General features: G+C 45.1%; 1 protein-coding gene across 8 annotated transcripts in view; it reads left to right on the forward strand.

Annotated features, from left to right (window-relative positions):
* Positions 1-19,994, forward strand: part of CHL1 (cell adhesion molecule L1 like) — a 134,576-nt gene that overhangs the window by 51,328 nt on the left and 63,254 nt on the right. The window lies entirely within an intron of this gene.

A 19,994-nucleotide genomic window follows, 5' to 3' on the forward strand; every position in this document is an offset into this window, starting at 1 on the left:
TGCTGCAAAGTCGCAGGTTTCCCAATCTGTGAGGTACACACCAGAATTTTCAATTAATTTACTTTTCTCCTTTGACAACTGCATTTTTGCCACTCCAAGTTTTGTTCTTCCTCCTCCCTCCAAGCTTTGCTCCACCAGAACTTCCAAGCTCATCCAGAGCATCTCTGCTTTATAATTACTTTACATTTCTTTATGGCTTCTCTTTAGGCAGGGGAATTGCATAAGTTAATGTGAATAATACTAATTATTTTGGATCTGTCACTGCACGACTGGTGATGAATAATGCAGATACTGCTCTGCTGCTGGATGCAGTTGTTGGAGATTTTTGCCTTTTTCTCCTCATCACCTGCCTTGAAGTATTGTGACATTGGATGACATAGATAAATCTGGGTTCTGTAATTAAGGTTTATTTTAATGAGCCTGGAAAATACTCAGTTTTGCATGTTCTCATGGTTTAAATGTGGTTTAATTAGTCCTCCAGCTTTCCTTTCTGCTCAGTCCTCTGCTGACGTTTCTCCGGAGGAATAACAGGATAAATATTCTCCACAGGAATATCAGGAGGATAAAGCTCCAGAATGCCCCACATTGGCATGTTTACATTTTCATATTAATGACAATAAGTTTGTGCATTAGATCAATGAATTTTTTCCCCATCTACCTGTGGAAGGCCTGGCAAATACCACTGAGGTGGGAATTTTAGTGCCTATGGATTTGACTTTTCTAATAGAACTCACCTTACTTTCCGTGAGCATTGGGATGATTAGGATTTTTTCCACTCCTGCTTCCATAAAAGAAGCTTTAATTCTCCTTGTGCAGGCTTTTTCAGCTGCAAAAAAATGAAATTTGATGGAAGCAGTGACTGAAACCATGGGTTCCTCACCCCCTCACTGCACACTCTGCCCAGAATCCATAGAATAAGTACAGGAAAAGCTCTGCTTAGGTGGGATCTTATTTTCCCCCACAGTTTGCCAGCAGAGCTGCTGGTTGCTGGGCTAAAGAAAAGTCATTTCTGAGTGGTGGGTGGGGAATTTGTGAATATTCAGCTCGTCTGTCTGAGCTGACACTGAGCTCTGAGAGCCCTGTCCATAACGGTCCAAACTGATATTTTCAGACTGGGTTTGATCCCCTTCAGGCACCAAAATTCAAGAATTTAACAGTCTTTTTACTTTTTTTCCTCCCATCCCCTCCCTATTTTTCCCCCCACTGTGGCTGTTTAATATCAAAATTCTGCATCTCGTGGTGGGGAAGTCAGCAGGGATGCTCCAGCTCCGAGGGGATGTTAATTATCAGCAGTGCAGGGTCCCAAACCCCTCCCAGGAGCAGCATTTTGGATGGGCTGAGGCTGCCCAGATTTGCTCTGGCAGGGTGGAAAGCTCAGCTTCATGCTCAGAGCTGATTCCTGGAAAAGGAGGCCATGGGAATCCAGCTCTTTCCCAGGAGGGAAGGTAGGAAGGATGATCCTGCAGCTCCAGAAAGGTAATTTTATTCTGTCTTAGACTTGGAAACAAATCTGAATGTGTCTTTGGTTTAGCCAGCTTTCTCAGAGTGTTTGGGAGTAGGAATGGTGAATTTCCAGCTGTAATTTTCTTCCTCACTAGCAGGTGAAAAGGCTGTTTTCAGCTAGGAAAAAAAAAAAAAAATTGGCTGTTTGTTGATCCTTCCTATAGGAGAACCCTTTGAAATTTAGCAACTCAACTTCCCAAAGTCACAATTCCCACTCAGGGATGATGTCTGCTGCAGTAAAAACCACCTTGGTGTTCCCAGAACATAATGAACTCAAAATGTGTTTATTGGCTGTATGGCTTGACTTCAAAGACCTTTAAATGAGAAAGAAAGAAAGAAAGAAGGAAAGAAAAAGAAAAGAAAGGAAAAGAAAAGAAAAGAAAAGAAAAGAAAAAAGAAAAGAAAAGAAAAGAAAAGAAAAAACAAGCAAATTTCCCAGCAGAAACATTTATAGTGGGAAGAAATAGTTTGAAAAATTTGATTTTTTTTAGCCTGAGGCCAAACAGAGCAATCCCATATAGGATGAATCAGATGGATTCCATGTACAGAATGCTGGGAAATCTGCTTTGAAGCATTAATCAACAGTTTCATGTTATGATTTTTAGCTTTGTAATTACAATCATGCAGTATTTGCCAAGTGTGAATACTTCCATTGCAAGGATTTGTTATCCAATTGGATGTGGGGCTTAATTTAGATTAAATTCAGGAACTCAGTGTCTGGAAATCACTCAGTACTTTGTGCCTTGCAGGCAAAAAGTGCAGAGGAAGGACGTGAGAAGGAGAAGAGGAAATAAACACCCCAACTGCAGAGAAAAGAATACACTGATTTTTCTTTTTTAATTAACAAGAAGGGTTCAGTTATGAGGATAGAAAGAAATCAGCTTGAGGTAAATTCATTGCAAATCAGAGCTGCACTGCAGATACCAAAAGATTAAATACTCCAAGCAGAGTCCTGTGGAAGCTGGGTTTAGGAACTGATTATTGTGAGGCTGAGCCCAATAAGCATGGAATATTAATTAGGCTCCTGGTATCTCATGAAACAAAGGTGCTTCAGCATTAAGAAATTAAATAGAACCAGATTTAGAAGAAATATTTCAAATTATTTTGTGCAATAGGCTAACACAAATATTGACTCCCTGGTCCATTAATACAAATAAATTAAATTATTAGGGATTAGTGGCCGGTTTCAACTGGAGAGAACCTAAAGCAGGATGATTTAACCTTTTCCCTACTCATCCCTGACACTTGGGATAAGCAGCAGTTGTGTCTCCTGTGCTGGAGCACTGCTGCTCTCCAGGGAAGTCCTTGGTCAAATTAGTCCCTAATCTTTGGTAATGTGCTCTCCAGAGGCTCCTGTGGCTAAATGCTCAGGTGAGGAACAGGACATACAAAGCAGCTCTGCTCTGCTTGGGCCTGGATGTAGAAAATGATGGAGCTCCAGCAGGGAAAGTGAAACCTCGGCTGGTAGAAATGTTCTCTGAAACTCAGACGTACCCAAGGCTTGGTTATCCACACTGCTGCAGGGAGGGATGGATGGAGGGATGGATGGAGGGATGGATGGATGGATGATGGAGGGATGGATGGAGGGATGTGGAAGGATGGATGAATGATGGATGGAGGGATGGATGGATGATGATGATGGATGGATAATGGATGGATGGATGATGGATGGATGATGGATGGCTGGATGATGATGATGGATGAATGATGGATGGATGGATGGATGATGATGATGGATGGATGGATGGATGAATGATGGATGGATGGATGGATGGATGATGATGATGGATGGATAATGGATGGATGGATGATGGATGGATGATGGATGGCTGGATGATGATGATGGATGAATGATGGATGGAGGGATGGATGGATGGATGGATGGAGGGATGGATGGTGGATGATGGAGGGATGGATGGATGGTGGATGATGAATGGATGGATGATGGATGGATGATGACGGATGGATGGATGACGGACGGATGGATGATGGAGGGATGGATGGATGATGGAAGGATGATGATGGAGGGATGGATGGATGGATGAATGATGGATGGATGAATGATGGATGGAGGGATGTGGATGGATGGAGGGATGTGGATGGATGGATGATGATGGATGGAGGGATGGATGGATGATGATGATGGATGGATGACGGATGGATGGATGATGGAGGGATGGATGGATGGATGATAATGGATGGATAATGGATGGATGGATGATGGATGGCTGGATGATGATGATGGATGGATGAATGATGGATAGATGGAGGGATGGATGGATGATGATGATGGATGGATGACGGATGGATGGATGATGGAGGGATGGATGGATGGATGATGATGGATGGATAATGGATGGATGGATGATGGATGGCTGGATGATGATGATGGATGGATGAATGATGGATAGATGGAGGGATGGATGGATGATGATGATGGATGGATAATGGATGGATGGATGATGGAGGGATGGATGGATGGATAGAGGGATGTGGATGGATGGAGGGATGGATGGATGATGGAGGGATGATGATGGAGGGATGGATGGATGATGGATGGATGATGTTGTCTGGGCCCTGCAATGAGAGAGGGAAAAGCACCAAAGGAATGAGGAATAGGGAGGGTTTTGACTCTCTGGGTGAGGAATTGGAGGGGAGGGGACGCTGCATTGAGAGGAGGATGCGTGATACCAGTGTGACTTTATCCTGTCTGTTAGACCTCTTGCAGGAGGAAGGGATCACTGGGAGAGCCCTGTGTTGTGTCATTGTCACTGACTGCTGCAGGAGGGACAACCCTAGATTTTATCTCAGCTGTTTTATTGCATGAGCTCTGTCGCCCCTGTCTGTCCCTCCAGGCTGGAGCTGTGGCTGGAACTCCTCTGTGGGTCCTCCCCCAGACCCCTGGGAGCAGCAGAGTGTGAGGAGCCCCAGTGGCAGTGATTGTCACTGGTGTCCTCCTGGCTCCTGGTGTCACTTCAGCTGCACTGGGCAGCCCGTGGAGGCTGGGAGCTGAGTGAAGAGCACGTGTGCCCTGCTCAGGTCTTCAAAGTGTAGAGTTCATTGATTTCACCTTGCTGAATACCCTGGGCACTTACTCATCTTATTTGCACAGTTAAATTAATCATTTTTACAGGATCACAGGTGCTGTCAAGTCTTTTACACCTCCGTGACACAGCTGTGACCTGGTTAACAACTGATTGGTTGACAAGGTTGATTCAAGCGTCCTTTTGTTTGTTATTAAAATCCTGAATTTCCTGGCAAATCTGGGAAAAATGCAACTCAAAGTGAGGCTTAAATAGTACTTTAAGGCTATGGTTTAATGTACTGTTATTAGAATAGACCTGTGTATCCATGAGAATTCCAGGGATAACATTCATTGCACACAGGTCCCATCCTGAGAATGGTATGAACACGAGCAGGTGTCCAACAGCTGGGAGAAGGAGCATCATGACACAGAAAGGTTCAGTAAGATCAGATGTAAAGTCTGTCAAAGCTGGAATTTGAATTTCTGAGAATTTCCAAAGCCATCTCCTTAATTAAAGACACCACAGTGATTTGGGAGAGGGAAGGGCTGCAGTGACAGGGTCAGATTTGAGATTTGTAATCCACATCATCCTGCCCTGAGCTCCTGTTCCGCCTTCCCAAATTTCCCCAGAGTGCAGAGAAGTGCTGGTTTGTGGCTGAGGCTGCCGGAGCCCAAGCCCAGTCTGCCATGGCCCTCAGCTCCCCACTCCTGCCTTGCTTTTGGCCCAGCAATTTTCCTCATGCACCACAGATATCATTAAGAACCACTGGCCCAATTTCTTGTTTCATTATGGATGACAAAATAAAACATTAATAGGTTTTTTAATATGAGCTGGGAGTTAAATATTAATTATTTCTTATTACTTCAATGTCACTAAGCCTTTGATGTGCTGGAGCTCAAAAACTCTTCTCCCTGCTCTCCACTTGTACCCTTTTAGCTGCTGAGTGTGAAGGGCACTGGGACTTTGCTTGTGGCTCCTTCCACGGCTCAGCAGCTCCTGGGGCTGTCCCTGCTGGTGGATGGGGTCTGGGATGCATCCTGAGCACTGCCTGACTCCTGGCTGAGCTTTGGCTCCGGGCTCACTCCTCCCTAGAGCCAGGCCGCTTGTCTGTCACTGTTTGTTTCAGTGTCACAGAACCGTGGCGTGGCTTGGGTTGGAAGGGACATTAAATCCCGTCCAGTGCCATGGCAGGGATGCCTTCCACTGTCCCAGGGTGCTCCAAGCCCTGTGCAACCTGGCCTGTGTTTAAAATTCATGGAATATTGAGAAATGTGGGGGTTTTTGTTGTTGTTGTTGTTGGGGTTTTGTTGTTGTTTTTTGTTTGGGTTTTTTGGGGGTTTTTTGACTAGGTTGGAAGAGACCTTCAAGATCATTGAGTCCAAGCCAGCCCCAACACCTCAGCTAAACCCTGGCACCCAGTGCCACATCCAGGCTTTGTTAAACACACCCAGGGATGGTGACTGCACCACCTCCCCGGGCAGCCACTCCAGAACTTCATCACCCTTTCTGTAAAAAACCTTTTCCTAATATCCAGCCTAAATTTCCCTTGGTGCAGCTTGAGGCTGTGTGCTCTGGTTCTGTCAGTTCCTGGAGAAAGAGCCCAGCCCCAGCTGGCCACAGCCACCTTTCAGGAGCTGTGGAGAGTGCTGAGGTCACCCCTGAGTCTCCTTTTCTCCAGGCTGAGCACCCCCAGCTCCCTCAGTTGTTCCTCACAGGGTTTGTGTTCCCAGCCCCTCTCCAGCCTCATTGTCTTTGTGTTAGGAGGGAAAAGAGAGGCCCTGGGCACTGAGGGTGCCAGGAGATTTGGGGTGGCAGGCGGGAGCAGGGAGGGGATGTCAAGTCCATGATAAAACAGCAGCCAAGGTGACAGGGATGGCTTTGCATTTTGTTTCTTAGAGCTATTTATATCCTCTCTTTCACCTTCAGAGCCCTGTTGTGTGTCTGGATTGTTGTCTTGCTCCTTTATAATCCCAAATCAGCTTTCATGCAACTTGCTATCCTGAATTTCCCCCTTCAGATGTAATATTTTTGTGCTGTCATGTGCTCACAGAATCACAGAATTATTTGGGTTGTGAGGAACCTAAAGTTCATCTGTTTCTACCCCTGCCATGGCAGGGACACCTCCCCCTGTCCCAGGCTGCTCCCAGCCCCAGTGTCCAGCCTGGCCTTGGGCACTGCCAGGGACCCAGGGGCAGCCCCAGCTGCTCTGGGCAACCTCAGGGCTGCCCACCATCTGAGTAAAGAATATTTTCCTAATATCTAATCTAGCCCTGCTCTTTCTCGGTTTGAATCCATCCCCCTTGTGCTGCCCCACATGCTATTGCAAATAATCCCATTTGTTTCTAAGTGAGTGTGTTCAAATGTTGACTGCCCACTGTCCTTTAATGCCAAATATTTTCCAGGAACAGGGCACTTGAATGCCATGGGTATTTCTGTGGCAGTTTCCCCAGAACAGGAGCACACTCTCTATAACTGTGGGTGAAATTTTGGTGTTTTACCCTTCCTCAGAGCACAGTTCATGCCAAGATACCACAATTACCAGTTGTGTAACTCCCTGAGGGGATGGCCTTACTTCTGCTGAGGGAAATCAGCAGCAATTTGAAAATCAGTGTTGAAAATTGGTTTTTTTAAGATGGGGAAAAGGTGTAAAAGTTTATTTTATTTATGAAGTATAACCATTATTTATCAGTATTGTGTTTGTTGGCTTGTTATTATAGATTATTGTCATGGAAGCTACATCCTATGGGTCTGGGCATTTTCAAGTCCAAAGTTCCTCACAGGCAGGTTAAAGAGAATTCTTCATCAGAGACATGATCTCCCCTGAAAGAAACTGCACACTCTGCTTTCTGTGTGATTAAATATTTTGCAAAATGATTTAATTTAAAGTTTGATTTGAAAGCGAACTGTTAGGTTTGTGCAAAGGCAGGCCTGCAGTGCAGCAGACACCTGGGGAGGTGATTGCTCTTCTCTGGTGAGCTGGAGTTTGGCCGTGAGTAGTAAAAAAAAAAAAACATAGAGGTTGAACAAGTGATAGAATGAAAGATATTTTGATAGTTTCATTTCATATTAAAAAAAAAAAAAAACTTCAACAAAATCCAGACTTCTGACAAAAAATCTGATTTCTTACCCCTGAGTGTTGTGTTTACAACCAGGAGCAGGGCATGGGTGAATTCAGGGTGGAGGGAGAAGCTGGAATAGCACCAATCCTGGGGACAAACTCCTGCACTTGATGAAAAAATAATACAATCAATTAATAGATAATCAAGTGTTAATAATTGAAATGAACTTGGCAAGGAGTGTTTTTAATATTTAAACATTATTCTGATAGATGAAAATGAATCACAGTATCACCTGTCTGTCTGGAGAGATGCTGGGGAGAAATTCAAGTCTGCTCCTTAGCACAATGAATCTGAAACCCACTTGAACATCAGCTGATGTTTTGTGGTTCAGAATGCATTTCCAATGTGTTATCTCAATTTCTGCATGCATTCAGGGAAAAGAGCATCAATATCTGCAGTGAAATACATTTGAAAGGAGTTGGGATTTGCTTTTGGTGGATTTTTTTGTCTGTTGGTTTGTTGTTTATTTTGTTTCGGTGTTTTTTTTTTTTTTTTTCTTTTGGTGGAGTTTTGCTATTATTGTTGTTTGTTTGGGGGTTTTTTAGTTGTTTTTATTTAGTATTCAGAGGATGTTGCTTTTATGTTGCTGCTTCAGGTGACAGGGCAGCAGCAGAGCCTTTTCTCGGCTGTGACCCCAGCATTTTTGGGGTGTCCAGCCCTGCTGGGCCAGTCCCAGGTGGCACTGGTGCTGAGCCATGGCAGTGCATGGAAAATTCTTGCAGCTGCTCTGGCTGTTTGTGTCAGGGTGAGCCAGGCTGGCTGTGACACCTGAAATCTGGAGGGAAAGAAAAGCAAACCTGCACAAAATTGCTCCTTCAGGTGTAGGAAGGGAACAGTTGAAAGATGAATTTACAGAGTGATTACTCTTGGTCATTGCAGCTGTTTCTCCAAAGGTTCTTCAGCACACGTTCATTTGAAATTTGTTTCCTTGCAGGATTTCCGTTCTGTAAATTGCTTCAACTAACACTGCTAAAAAACTGGGGGATTGGAATTTTGGTATGTGTTTTATTCATCAAACCTGAATGAAGGTGTTAGAATTCCTCACTGGACTGGATTTTTTGCTAAGGGCAATGAACAACTTTGGAAAATTGAATAGGTACCAGGTCACCAAGGGAAGCAGAGCGAAAACTACAAGAGATTATTTTGGAATAATGAGTAAAGAAGGAAGCATCTTCATCTTAGATTCTTAATTCATACATGCATGACTTTTTCAGATAATTTTAACCTCATAAATTCATAGCAATTAATACATTTCAGTCTTGAAACTCAAAGGTTTTCCAGCTCCTTAGAAAAACATGTTTCTGTTGTCCTCGTCCCCTTTCCCAGTTCACCTTTCAACTCTAAATGCAATAATTTATTTGGATTACTTTGGATTCCAGTAGTTGGTGCTTTATTCAGTGACTCTGAAAGAAGGGTTGGGATCAAAATTTGGACTCAGGAGAGAATCCAGAGGTTTTTATCCACCTCACGGATAGGAGCACTACACCCTTCTTGGAGAGTTGTTCTGGAAGACATTTATAGGAAAAGGTGGTTGAAATAGTTTGGAAATTAAGACTGTGGCAAAGGGGGAAGGGATCTGAATCTCTAGGGAAAAATCTTTATGAAATGGCGCCCAGTTTTGTGTTCCTTGCTTTCTCTCCTGACCTGTTTTAATCTTGTTTTAATTTTGCTTTAATTTGTTTCTTTGGCTGGGGGGATGTGTGGTAATGGAGGTGAGTGTTTGACAGACAATGAACCATGTAATGACAGTGATCAACATTCACAAAAGGTAATTCAGGTGGGAAAAAGCTCAGCAAGTCTAATAAATGCTTCCAGAGGAGGATCTGCCTCTTAAGTTCTTGAAGGGAAATACACAAACCACAAAAAGAAAACCCAAAACCCACTCTGGGATTTTCAAATTACCCCTGGAGATCGGGCTCACAGATTACTGGTGGTATTTAATGTGAGCAGAGCATCCAAATCCCTGGAAATGTTGGTCCCCATCATGTCAGATGCCTGGAGGAGTTGTCCTGCAGGGATTGGGGACTTTGTGCCCCTGCTCTGGGCTTCAGCTGCTCAGAGCTTTCCGCCTGCTGAGTCCCAAGGTTTTCAATGGGCTGTGCTGAGTGATAGGCCTGAAATTGTGAGTGAAATAGAAATTAGGGAATGTTTCTTGCGCTCTACAGAAGGCAGAGCTGGACTGGGGAGCTGGATGGGGTCTGATGTTCAGACAGCTTTTAGCAGGACTGGTCCTGTGCTGGCTTGTACAAAGTCACCTCTGATTGTCTGTTCTGGGCATGTCATCTGTCACAGCTGCTCTGTCTGCTGGCCATCCATGTCCTTCTGGACAGATTTATGTCACACCCCATCCCTGCACTGTGACCAGTGTCATAGGAAACAATGAAGGAAGCAGATGCACATTATTTCTTAATTATTATTACTTTATTGCCATCTATAAATAATTTCTCTTTTCCCCTCTCCAGAGCCAGGCTCATATTTGTTTTCTTTTTTCCTTTTCTTGTTGTTACTCTAATGGGCTGTCTCAGCTCCACAGCCATCAGAAATCTTGGCTTGATGAGGCTGCTATGAAACATTTAAAGATTTAAATTATAAACTCAGAGGGAGAAAACCAGTGATGCATGATTAGTTGAAAGTTTTAAACATAATAGTCGTATTTTTCATATGCATGTACAGAAATAGCTTATGTCAACTGTAATGTGATTTTTAATACATATTAATAGAGTCTGTTGCAATGTGGATGGTTTGAACACCTTTTGGCAGATGGCTGTGGTATTAGAGAACGCACAATATAAATTAGTCACTTAGGGAAAGAAAACAATGCTCGAGTGCTAACGTTGACTGTGCTCAGAGATGTGGTTCCAGCACATCGCTCCTGCAACCAGAAAAGTTAGAAGCAGGATTAAATTTGCCAGGGAGATGAAATAAATGAACAGATAAACTGCTGTGTCAGAAAGGAGCTCAGTTTTGTTACAGCTTGTTCACATCCCTGGCTGTGTCCCTGTCTTTTAGCTCCTGTCCCTTTAGAGGTCAGATGGTGCAAAGCCAAGGCTGGGCTCAGCTCATCCCTGCAGGGTTGGAGGGGAGCAGCATCTCCCACGTGAAGCCCCAGGGCTGTGAGGTTCAGGTGTGCTGGATGTGAGGGATGGAGCAGCTCTGCTGGGAGGAAAGGCTGAGAGAATTGGGATTGCTCAGCCTGGAGAAGGCTTTGGGATGACCTGACTGTGCCTTTCAGTGCCTAAATGGGCTCCAAGAGAGCTGGAGAGGGACTTCTGCAAGGGCCTGCAGGGACAGGACAGGAGGAAATGACTTCAGACTGAAGGAGAGTAGGTTTGGATGGGACATTAGAAAAAAATTCTTCCTAGGGAGGTCCTGGCGCAGGGTGCCCAGAGCAGCTGTGGCTGCCCCTGGATCCCTGGAAGCGTCCAAGGTTGGACAGGGCTTGGAGCAGCCTGGGACACTGGAAGGTCTCCCTGCCCATGGCAGGGGGTGGAACTGGATGGATTTTAAGGTCCCTCCCAACCCAAACCCTTCTGTGATTCTCTGTTGAAGGAGGCAACCACTGTCTTTAAAACTGATGTGAGACATGAAGGAAGTTGATGGCTGAGCATTGTCTCCTGTTTGCTTTGTGCTGTTCAGAGAACAGAATTAGCTGGTGATGAATCTGCTAGTGCTGTAAGTGTATTCCACCTTCCAGGTAGTGGCCTGACAAATGGCAGGGATTTTGTAGGAAATCACTTTAGCAAACGCTAAAGGGCACTCATCTCTGAGCCAGAGTGCAGCAGCTGCTTGGGCAATTTATTGCTGTGCTCAAATTCCTAATCGAGGAGCTTGTTTGTAATCGCTCTGCCTGGTAACCCTGGCATGGCTGGGGGAGCCCAGGAAGAGACATTTAAAAGCAATCTGCATTTTCTGCCTTGGAAATCTTCATAGCCATTCTCATTCCTTGAGTTTCCAACAGGAGAGGCAGTAGCTTGTTGGCTTCTGCTCGATCAGGATGATTGTCAGGGTGCTTAATGAGCTTTGTGCAGAGCTTTCGGAACATATGTGTGCACTGAGAACCTGGCTGCTGCTGGCTTGGCAGGCTGCTCCACAGGCAGCCAGCCTCTCCTGAGCCTTGGAGCATTTCAGTGTTCCCAGACACCCATTTGGCATTAGGGCTGATCTCCACTACCTCGAGCTCATCCCTTTGAACATTGCTCCATGGCAAAGCCAAAGTGGAAACAAATTCTAGCGTGAATCACAAGGTGTGAGCAAACTGCCTCTTTTTATGGATAGGGCTGTGTTTTCTCTGGAAGGAGAATTGTGCTGCAAACCTTTGAAAAGGAGCTTTGTGAGGTGAGGTGGTGGCTGATGGGAGTGCACAATCACAGGCTGACAGGTTTGCACTGTGCTCTGACACGTCGTGTCAGGGTTGCTGGAGATGGAGCTGAGCTCTTTGCTGGAGATGCAGCAAATGCAGATGGAGTGATATGTAATTTACTGAGCTGCTTGTTAATTCTGCAAGGTGATGAAATCTCCTGGGCATATAATTACTACAAATGTTTACTTGACTCTACCACATAGCTTGACATTATGCTCCACAAGTTTGTACCTCGCTGAAATTATGCCCTGGCTATAAAACGCCACTATTAGGCAGCAAAATATTAAAGAAGTATGGATGAGATTAAAGACATTTTTAAAAAGCTTTATACGCCTTGGAATTACAACCATTCATCCCACCTCCTGCTGGTTACACACTTTGTAATAGCTATTGTTTCCACGGCTGGGGTTTAATTTTCCTCAGCACGTTGGCAGTGCTGGTGATCTCAATAACAATCCTCCCAGCAAGGCTGCGAGGGCTGCGGGGAGGCCAGCGGGGAGCAGCCTGACTGACAGATATTTGAAGCCTTTTTGTGCTTCAGGATTAGTGAAACGTTCCCAGGCAGAGCTGTTGGAGTGGGTGATATGTGGGATCCTGGCTCTGTCACCTGCAGGGGAGCTGGGGTGGCTTTGGGGTCAGGTTGGTGTCATTCCTCCCTGCAGGTGACACTTCAGCCTGTGATCCCTGAGGAGCTGGGGCAGACGAGGTGCCAGATTTCCAGTGAAATTAAGGCCACCCTCTCACTACTCGTGGTTGAATTGCTGCTCAGGGGCTTTTCAACAACACAGGTCAGCCCCAGAGGGCAGGTATGTGTTTGAGCTGAATATTTTGGGGTGTAGGGGTCAGCAGCAGGTGCTAGGTGAGGCTCTGGGACATGTTCTGCAACACCATTTCCATCTACACAGCAGTCACAGGATTGCTGAGCTTGGAAAAGCCCTCCAGGATCACCGAGTCCCAGCTGTGCCCCATCCCCACCCTGTCCCCAGAGCACTGAGTGCCACCTCCAGGTGACACCTCCGGGGATGGGCACTCCAAACCTCCCTGGGCAGCCCCTGCCAATGCTTCTCCACCAGGTCGAACAGATGAGCCACACTTTGCGCCAGTCTGGATGTTCTATGGAGTCCTGGATTGTCCCTTTGGATAGGGAGAGGTGGTGCTAGAGACAACATTGAGTTCCTGGGATGGCTCCTCCTCACCTGCAGATTCCTTTCAGCAGCCCTGGAGCTGATTTTGCAGCAGGTGAGAGCCACTCCCAGACGCTTGCGATGCCCAAACTTGTCCTGGATTGTAGAAGCTTAAAGTATTTGTTGAAAACACTGATTTTTCTGAGTGCGAAAGTGGTATCCTTTGTGCCCAACAAGCTTCTGGGAGCCCGTTTAAACATTAGCCACGTTGAGAATGGAAACAACTTTCACTGTAATAAAGCCAAAGTTGCAAAATTAGAAATGCTGTTATTACAAATGAAAAGCAGACACAATTAGGAAACAGAAACTTCATGTGCACCTGGATTAGGAGCTGCTGAAGGCATTACCTCCAAAGGAGGAATCTTGTTTGTCTTTGCTTTAGTGAGTTCAGCCTGACAGTGCTTGGATTTTGGAGAGGTCTCCTGGGGGTGGAAGCCCACCCTGGAGACTTCAGTCTTTAATTTTTAAGTTTCTGGCTGCTCCATAATGTAAGGGACATTTTAGAAAAACTCTCAGGCCTCCCTGATTCCTGCACCGATCTGTAAGATCTCTGTGTGTTGTCAGCTTGGATTTACCTGCCTGGTGCCCAGGAGAGTGCCAGTGACCTTGGTCTGTGCTGAATGGATCTGAGGGAAGCAGAGGGAATGGGGATACTGCTGTTTCCTGCTCCTCTCAGCAAGCATTGCAGTTCTTTGGTGATGTTTATAAACATATAAATCATATTAATAAACCCCCCAAGAAAGATCTTCCTGACACAGGTAACAGAGAGTGGCCCCAGCCCTGTTTTTCTTCACCATTTGCTTCTGTTCCTGGAAAGGCAGCGAGATGTTGTGGTGCATGAGTGGAATTTGACAGGTTTCCCATGGAAACAGAAGATGAGATTTTTAATTCTTTGCCTGTGAAGCTGATGTCAGTCAGGAACATCTGTGCTGTCCTCAGAGGATACACCCTGGTGTAGACTGGAGTAAGTAAGGACTGAGTCCTCCTGTGCCCAGGTACTGAACAGTTTGTACAGTCTTGTCTGCCTTAGTGAATCTTATTTATATATATATATATTTAAAATTGCTTGGTGATATGACACTGGTTTTTCTTTTTGAAATAAATTCCCTCTGTGACTCCAGCCTGGGGAGTTCAGGCAGGTTTGAAATACTCTCAAATGCAGAATTTGCTGCTTTGCTCTCTGATCCCCCCAGACTGCCACTGCCATCACAGGCTCCCCAGTTCCCTGCTCAGGGATTGACTCAGACTCTCTTTCATTTCTTCCCCAGTGAGTTTCTGTTTCAGCCTCACAATTTCTCCCAAGTCCCTGTGCTGCCTGTCTCTGCTCAGCACTGATCCCTGCCCAGCTGTGTTCCCAGATTTTGCCAGATCCATCCCTCTCCCAGGATGTGTTCCTCGCTCACAGACGTGGAGCAGCAGCTGCTCCCAGCCTCGTTTACACCCCAGCTTGGTGTTGCTGCATCAGCCTCCTTTGGTGTTGCTCTCATTTCCCTGTGTGCTCCTCCTGCTGCCTCCTTTTTCCTGAAACCTTCCTCTCTCCCTCTCCATTTCACACTCCAAATCCTGTGCTCCTCTGTGCTGCTGCTGCTCAGCACTTTTATCCCTTCAGCCTCGTGGAATCGTGGAGTGGTTTTGACTTGGAAGGGACTTAAAAGCTCATCCACCCCTGCCATGGCAGGGACACCTTCCACTGTCCCAGGCTGCTCCAAGCCCTGTCCAGCCTGGCCTTGGGCACTGCCAGCGATCCAGGAGCAGCCACAGCTGCTCGGGGAATTCCATCCCAGCCCCTCCCCACCCTCACAGGGAGCTCATCCCTTGCTGCTTCCTCATTTCTGCATGGTGGGGGACCCCGAGTGTCTGTACCAAGTGTTGAAACAGCTTTGCTCAAAAAGCAAAAAGCTTTTGCTTCCCTTTTTTACCTCCAGTGTCAAACAGGCTCTAATGAAGAGTTGTGCTTGGGTTTTTTTCACACTGACTTGGCTCTGCTGTTTCCAGTATGGAAATAGGTGAGAATCTCAGTCACACCTGAACCAGGTAAAAATGACTCAAGGCACCTCTGCTGTATGAAACATCAGTTGGAGCTTTTCCCCAAGCAAGTCAAGCCTCTGCTGGCATTGGGTCAAGCCAGTGCCTTTAATGCTGTTCCCAGGGTTACCTGCTGGGAGGAACAGAGGGAACAATTCTGTGCACACCTATGGCAGAGCAAACCCAATGCTTCCCTGATCCTGCTTGGAAAATACCATAGAACATCCCAGAGGCATTGCTGGACCTGGCTGCTGACTAGGAAGAAATTCTGTGAGCAACAAATGTGTAAGAAACCTGTTTGAAATCTGTATTTCTCAAGAATTCTCTCATTCACGTCATGAAACTCACCTCTATTCCCTGCCTCTATGTAAACCTGCTTAGTATGGGTTGTGATATCATTTACCTGATCTACTCCTCTGTAATTGGTGGGAGAGAAGGGAAAAACCCCCAAAAATCTCTTTATGAAGTACTCTGCCAATTTACCATGCCATAAAAGAGATATGCCATAGTTAGTACTAAGGTCTAATTATGTAAATGACATAGTTTAATAATCATTATTAAATCCCAGCAAGCTTTATTTCTTTTCCTCATTGCTGATGGTTGTCCTTGATAGGAAAATGTCGCGATGCCTATCACAAAAATGAATTTTTGTGGGGATTTCACACCATTGCAGGGGCTTGGAGTGCAGGAGGCCTCGCAGGCGAAGGCGGAGGCTGATTCCTCTTATCTTTGCAAGAGCAAATGTTGTCCACAAGGAGAGCAGGGAGGGGAGAGAAAACTCTCACAGCAGCAAATATTTAATTAAAAAAGCTGCTTGGGCCAACTAGTTGTGGCAGCAGCTGCTTAAACAGAGATCTGTCCTCTAAATAACTTCAGCTAAATAAAGGGAGGAAATGGAGAGTGGAGGGGAAAGCTCCAAGGGCTTGTGCTGTAATTGCAGAAGTGGGTTTCATTTCTGCATTTTGGTGTCTTCAGTGGCCATGAGCTCCTTCTCTGCCTGTCTGGAAAAACAGGATGCTTCAAGCTCTGGGAGTTTTACAGAAGAGAATGTCAAGAAAGCCAATGCATCACCTGCTGCCTGTATTTGAGGTGTACAGGGTCTCATGAGGAAGGCTTTTCTGCCATGTAGAATAAATCAGAGTTTGGTAGGTACAGAATCAGCTCTTTTCTAGCTTCAGGGAGCTAAAGGAGAGGTTCAGGGCATAAACTACACGAGATTATCTTGGAATAAGGAGTAAAGAAGGAAGCATCATTATCTTAGATTCTGGATTTATACATGCATGACTTGTCCAGATAATTTTTTACCTCATAAATTCATAGCAATTAATACATTTCAGTCTTGAAACTCAAAGGTTTTCCAACTTCTTAGAAAAACCTGTCTTGTGCCCTCGTGCCAGGGAGCTGCCCCAGATGTGGGGAGTGTTCTGCATTTCATACCAGACCCCTTTGCACCTTCTGCATCTGCCACGTTGCGTCCTGGACTTCTAAAGGCTTCATGCCTTTTATTGAACGTGAAATGTTATTTATAATAACACAATCCCATCTTTTAGGGAGCACCTCAGAGCATCCCACAGGCTCCCGGCTGCAGTTCAGCTCCATAAGAAATGTTCTTTCACCAACCAGTTGGGCTGGGCAGGAGAAAGGACTGTGAGGTGTCCATGCATGGTCTGTGCCAGCAGAGCTCTTTGAAATGCTCAGATCCATGAGGAGTAAATCCAGCAGTCTCTGCCATGCTCTGGGGGCATTTCCAGGCTCAGGGCTGCAGGGAAGTGTTGCTATTGGACACAAAATGAGCACACAGAAGCTTGGGAAGTTCAAAAGTGAAAAAGACCCAGTTTTATTCAAACATCTGTATTCATAGAATTCTAAAGGTGACCATGGATTGGAGGATGGAATTACCACCTCTCCAACCACACTGGTCCAAAGATCAGTCAATCATTTCTCTCCACCCACAGAGAAATATGTAAACTGTTCTATTTACACATGAAATTGTGTGGGAGCTCTGACTTCCAAATATGTAAACATGATCAGAAGGTTAAAGAAGTTTTATGAGAACTATAAAACTTTTAAAAAAACTATAAAAGAAAACTTAACACTTTTAAAAATCAGGGCAACAGGAAAGTGTGAAGGAGCAGAAGTGCAGAGTATGGAAGGCTTTGTGCATAACTGACTCCTCTCTGTGATATTTTTAGGGGGTGTAGCCACTTTCTGCTCAGCCTCTATAAGGAACATAATTAGTTTTTGTGAGATAACGATTAGAGGACATTAAGTTTATCCATGATGTGACACAAATGAGATATAAACAATTTGACAATTTATAGACAATTTCTTCTTTATTTTTTTTAAGTAGATGGCAGAGCAATGTCTGTGATGCTCTAGAAGCTCTGGATGAAGTCTGTAACACAGTTCTCATCTGTAGAAGCTCTGGACGAAGTCTGTAACACAGTTTTCATGCATGTGGCATGAAAAGCACTTCTCCCACTTTGCAAATCATTGATTAGAGCAACACTTCTGCTGGGGGGCAAAAGCCACCCTTGTTCTGAAGAACTTGGTGTTGTGGACAGAATGGGCAGTGAAATCCTGGCACTGCCTGTTTAACATTTAACTTGAAGCTTCCCCTTGCAGTTTTACATAATTTCAGCAAATTTTAGTTGTTCCGGCAGAACTCTCCACTCCTGATATTTGCTTGCTGTATTTATAATTTGATTTCATTCACTTTAATTTCCAGCAAGGTGGAGTGGAGTTTTTTCCAAAAGTGGGGGATGATAATGGCGGGTTTGTGCTCAGTGTTCAGAAAGTCACATCACGGGGAACCAGCAGCAGCTCCAGCTTTTGAAACAAAGATTTCATATTCAGTGGTGGGGTTTAGGTGAGTGGATTTTGCTGTTCCCATGGAAAGCAAAAACCAAAAGTGAAGGAAAAGCAGGTACCTAAATTGCCCTCCAGTTAGTGGGCATTTCCTCTGGGTTGTTTCTAAACCCTCTTGTGTGGCCTTGGGAGATACTTTACCAACCCCTCAGGAGGTGAGGGAATAGATTTAGTTTTGCTCAGTTTCCTTCAAAACATTTTCCCCTGGGTACTGAGTGAACCGGTAAATCATATTTTTCCAAGCAATCTTGGTTTTCCAAGGCTTTTAGGCTGTTTGAAGAGTGTGTTTTGCTGCCTGTGTTGTTTCCTCATTGTTTCCTGCTCAGCCACCTAGCTGGAGTCAAATTGTACCTCTAAAGATCAACTGTGCCTTAAAATACACGCAGGGCTTGTGGTGTGCCCGAGGAAACAGCTCCTGTGATCACCTGAAGGCACTGCAGTCACTGACAGCTGCTTCTCTGCACCCTGCCAGTGCTGAAAGGGATGATGAATGTGGATCCCGAGGAGAGAGAAGCAGAATTACAGAGCCTCTTCCCTTTCTTTCACAGCTACAGTAGATATATTCAATATATTGTCATCCAGCTGTCTTCAGTGTGGTTGATGGATGTTTTGATTTAGTGCCTTGGATAAAAAAAAGGTATTAGTGGAGAAAAGCAACTGTTGCAGCTAGAAAATCATTGGGGTTTGGAGTGTTTTGAATGATGCTTTTCCCTTACAATGGTAAAACTACCAGAGCAAGTGCAGAAAATTGCTGCTGTGCTCAGAAATAATCCTCACCTTATCAACAACTTGATTTCCCTGAAAGCTTTGCCAAGAAACATTTCCAATAACAGAAGCTGTAGGAACAAAATGATGACCACATAAATGGCAGAATTATGCTGCTTAGGAGAATATCTCAGGTACTCCTGGTATGATTCTGAGCTCTTTCCTCTCTGGAGATCCTGAGAAAAATTTGTCCCATCTTCCTCATGAGTCTCTAAAGACGAGCTCCTAAAAATGCAGGTGAACCAAGAGTGTTCCCCCTGGTGGGTGGGCTGGTGAATGTTTGTTTATAATTAGCCTTATTGGGGGTTTTGTTGAGCTGTGAAGTTCTTCATGGAAAAAGGAAATTGTTGGAGATTCCAGGTGAAAACAGAGTAAGTAGGAAGTGCAGAATCAGGATGAATTTTCCATTAATATCTAATGCCATCCTGTTTGCTCAGCTACTCAGATTCCTAATGCACAAACTGGGCCAAATCCTACAATTATTGCCATAAATCAATTCCTGTGGTGCTACTGCCTTGGCAGACTGTGAGTCCCACTGGATCCTGGTAGAATCAGACCAAGATTCCCAAACTGAGAGATGCTGCTGGCTGTCCACACAGGCACATGAGGATTTCAAAGTGATGTGGATGGTGTTTCACTTGTACCCTTAAACGCTCCCATGCAGTGTCTGTGTGAAATCACTACATTTAATTCGATTTTTTCCCCCTAAGTAATCCCTTGTATCTCTGGCAATGTAGAAAATGTTGGAAGCTTAATGGCCTTGACTTATCAGGAAAAGCAAGTGTGGGGAGATCCTCTAGGGAGCTGAAAGAGCTGATCTCTGTTATTACACAGAAGGAGGAGAATCAGAGGCAGGCAGAGAGTAGAGCCTGCCTGCTGTGAAGCTCTCCCTGGTCACGAGTCACTGGCTGCAATTTAAATTAGGAACACGCCGTGTCCCAGTGACTTTCACTGCCATTGTGCTGCGATGCGGGGTAAAACTGAGAGAGGAGATTTGCTGCACTTTTGTGGTCAGTTTTTCTTGGGGTTTAAGATTTTTTGTGTGAAGCCCTCCAGGATTTTTCTCTCGAGGTCTTGGGAATCCACTGAGCATCTCCTGAGTCCCCGAGGCAGAAAAGCTCTGTGAGTGTGCATTTTTCCTGAC

This window comes from Anomalospiza imberbis, chromosome 11, assembly GCF_031753505.1.
Source record: "Anomalospiza imberbis isolate Cuckoo-Finch-1a 21T00152 chromosome 11, ASM3175350v1, whole genome shotgun sequence".
Classification (NCBI taxonomy): Eukaryota; Metazoa; Chordata; class Aves; order Passeriformes; family Viduidae; genus Anomalospiza; species Anomalospiza imberbis.